Below are 3,629 nucleotides of genomic sequence, written 5' to 3' on the forward strand. Positions count from 1 at the left end.
TGATTGACATTGTCATTGGAGAAGATTTGCCTATACCAATTCCTGTGAAGGGTAAAATAGAGTCATTAAATCAAGCAATGGGCAAAATAGAGTCATTAAATCAAGCAACAGGTAACTTCGTAAAATGGCCTTGTGAACTTGTAGTTATGGTTGAGGAGAAAAAAGTATGTCTCTTTTTCAGTATATAAGTTTGGTATTTATTATTTTTCCTACTTTGAATTTTTGTAACTTTGGTTATGGTAGGACCATTCAATAATTAAGAGTTTCAGCCAGTCCTCCAAATATACTAATGCCAATAGTACCATCAAACTATTGAACGAACATGCCAAGCATAACATGAACAATGTAGACATGATTTGTATCACTTTGGACAAGCATATATTTGGAAGAGACAAATTTATTTATTTAGGCCGCGATGATCGGATCTACTATTGCAATATGGTTGAAATAGGCTACATGTATATTTTGACATACATTGCGTAAGTATTACTCATCTAGATTCACTCATGTATACTCTGTTTCATGTTTAAATAATAAATTTTACTTTGTTTAGGTATCTTTGGGATGAATGTGGTCATGATATTACAAAGAAATTTTTTATAATTGATCGAGCAAGAATATCGCCACACATGAAGTCTCAAGATATTTGATCCAAAAATTTAGCCAATCAACTAGAATTGGCTAATTTAGACTAATTAGTCCTTATTCTATATAATACAGGGTAAGTAAATACAAGTTTTTATGTTATTTTTAATTTGCATTATACACGTACTAATATTTCAAAATTGTTGCTTATTATAGTTATCATTGGATATTGATTGTAATCAATCTACAAGAAAATTGTGTTTATGTTTTGGACTCTCTTCAAAGTAAGGTTCAAGAGGATTTTCATGAAGTTATAAATATGTAAGTGTAATTGAACTTTCTTAGCTATTAATTGAAGTATTTATGTTTAACTAATGTTTTCAAACTATTTAGTGGATTGAAAGCATGGCAAGCCAAGCATGATCTCCAACACCATCGGCCTTCTATAAAATGGAAAACTGTAAAGGTAAATTTGCATTCATTTTTTAATAATTTATGTTCATTCGAACATAAGAATAATTGTTTTCAACTTCTTTATATGCAGTGCCCCCCTCAATTAGATTCTGTAGGATGTGGGTACTATGTGCAAAAGTATATACACGAAATAGCACATAATCCTACTACTCCTATCACTAGCCTCGTACGTAAATTATTTATTTTTTATATACTAGCTTTAATTTAATAAATGGACGTAAAGTTATATTGAATTTATTTCTTTTTTTCCTCTTTGTAGTTCAATACAAAAAATGCATATACCCAAGGAGAGATTGACGTAATTCGAACCCAATAGGCAAGTTTTATTGGTCGATTTGTGTAAGGATGTAATTCTTGTGTTTTTTCTCAATAGAATGTAAATGCTAGCTTAGAATGAATGAAAATTTATCTATTGTTTATTGGAAGATTTATGTATAATATTTTTGTGTTTATGGAGTATTTGGTGTTAAGTATTCATAGAATTAGTACTAATTGATATTTGTGAATGAGAGAAATGATATCTTGGTGTAAGTATTCTATTTAAGTCTGTTATTGTTATGCAAATATTGGTGATTAGTGTGTTTATTTCATATTTTGATGAGTAAAATTCATAGGTGGAAGACAAATATTGATGGCTGGCATATAATGTCGTTTTTAACTTCTTGACCAAAAAAATGGATTTGGCAACGGAATTTAAAAAAAGGGACAATAATTGATAAAAACTGACAAATTCTGGGCTTCAATGTCGGTTAAGAGAGTTTCATTTGAAAAAATTCTTCAGTCGCAACTGACATTAAAGGGCTTTAATATCGGTTGCAACCGACATTGAAGACTGTGTTATTAAAGCCCGACATTAAAGGCAACCAACATTAAAGGACTTTAATAACACTATCTTTAATGTCGGTATAAAACCGACATTAAAGCCCGAAATTCTTCTAGTGCTTTCAAGAAAATTTAATAATTAGACCATTACTAGCGAAAGTAGCGACTAAATCACCTACATTTTTAAAACGAATTCATGGTGATATATGTGGACCCATTAACCTACCAAGTTGACCATTTAGATATTTTATGGTATTAATAGATGTATCCAGCAGATGATCATACGTGCGCTTATTATCAAGTCAAAATCTTACATTTGCAAGATTACTTGCTCAAATAATTAAGTTAAGAGCACAATTTCTTGATTATACAATTAAGACCATTCGTCTTGATAATGCTAGTGAATTTACATTCCAAGCTTTTGATTATTATTGTATGTCAATTGGGGTAAGTGTTGAACATTTTATAGCTCATGTTCGTACACAAAATGGTTTAGCATAATCATTTATAAAACGTTTGCAATTAATTGCAAGACCATTAATTATGAGAGCTACGCTTCCTTCATTTGTATGGGGGCATGCTATTTTGCATGCAGCGTCACTTGTACGCATTAGAACAATAGCTTATCATAAGTACTCGCCATTATAGTAAGCTTATGGTCATGAGCCAAATATTTCCCATTTGAGAATTTTTGGATGTGCAGTATATGTTCTAATTGCTCTACTACAACGCACTAACATGGGTCCTCAAAGGAGGTTAAGAATATATGTTAGATATGTTTCCCCATCAATTATTAAATACCTTGAGTCTCTGACGAGTGATGTATTTACTGCATGATTTCTTGATTGTCATTTTAATGAGACAAATTTTCAATATTAGGGGGAGAAACTAAAAAGTTGGAAAAAAATTATATGGAATGCATCTTTATTGTCTTATTTAGATCCTCATACAGATCAATGTGAACTTGAAGTTCAAAAAATAATACATTTGTAAAATAGCAAATCAATTACCAGATGAATCTATAGATACAAAGAAAATAACTAAGTCACATATACCAGCTAAATGTTCCATAAAAATTCATATCCCAACACAACAAGTTGTCAATAATGAGTCTAGAACACGCTAGAAGCGTGGTAGACCAGTGGGTTCCAAAGATAAAAATCATCGAAAACGAAAAATAATTAATAGTGAAAAAGACTTGGTTGAGGATGTAAATACCCATAAAGAAATCCTCGACATAACTAGTGAGGAAGGTGAAATACCTAAAGATAATAATGAAATTTCAATAAACTACGTCATGCTAGAAAAAAGATGAAATTGAACTAATGTAATCATTGACAACGTTTTTGCATATAATGTTGCTCTTGATATTATATCTGAAAATGAGGATCTTGAACCAAAATTTGTTGAAGAATATAAACATAGAAAAGATTGGCTTAAGTGGAAAGAAGCAATCGAGGCACAATTAAACTAACTTTCAAAACGTCAGGTTTTTGGACCTGTAGTCCGAACATCAGAAGGATTAAACCTGTGGGATACAAATGGGTATTTGTGAGGAAAAGAAATGAAAATAATGAGGTCACAAGATATAAAGCAAGACTAGTTTCATAAGGTTTTTCAAAAAAGAAAAACCTGATATTGATTTTGAGGAGACGTATTCTCTGGTGGTCGATGCAATTACATTAGGATATTTAATTGACTTGATGTGTATAAAAGTCTAGATATGCATCTTATGGATGTAGTCACAA

General features: G+C 30.9%; 1 pseudogene; it reads left to right on the forward strand.

The window, feature by feature from the left end:
- Window positions 1-336: 336 nt before the first annotated feature.
- On the forward strand, window positions 337-1,402 carry LOC150032450 (uncharacterized; annotated as a pseudogene).
- The last annotated feature ends 2,227 nt before the right edge of the window (window positions 1,403-3,629 follow it).

Source organism: Benincasa hispida, chromosome 11 (assembly GCF_027475165.1).
Source record: "Benincasa hispida cultivar pf3 chromosome 11, pf3_genome.v1.1, whole genome shotgun sequence".
In the NCBI taxonomy this organism is placed as follows: domain Eukaryota; kingdom Viridiplantae; phylum Streptophyta; class Magnoliopsida; order Cucurbitales; family Cucurbitaceae; genus Benincasa; species Benincasa hispida.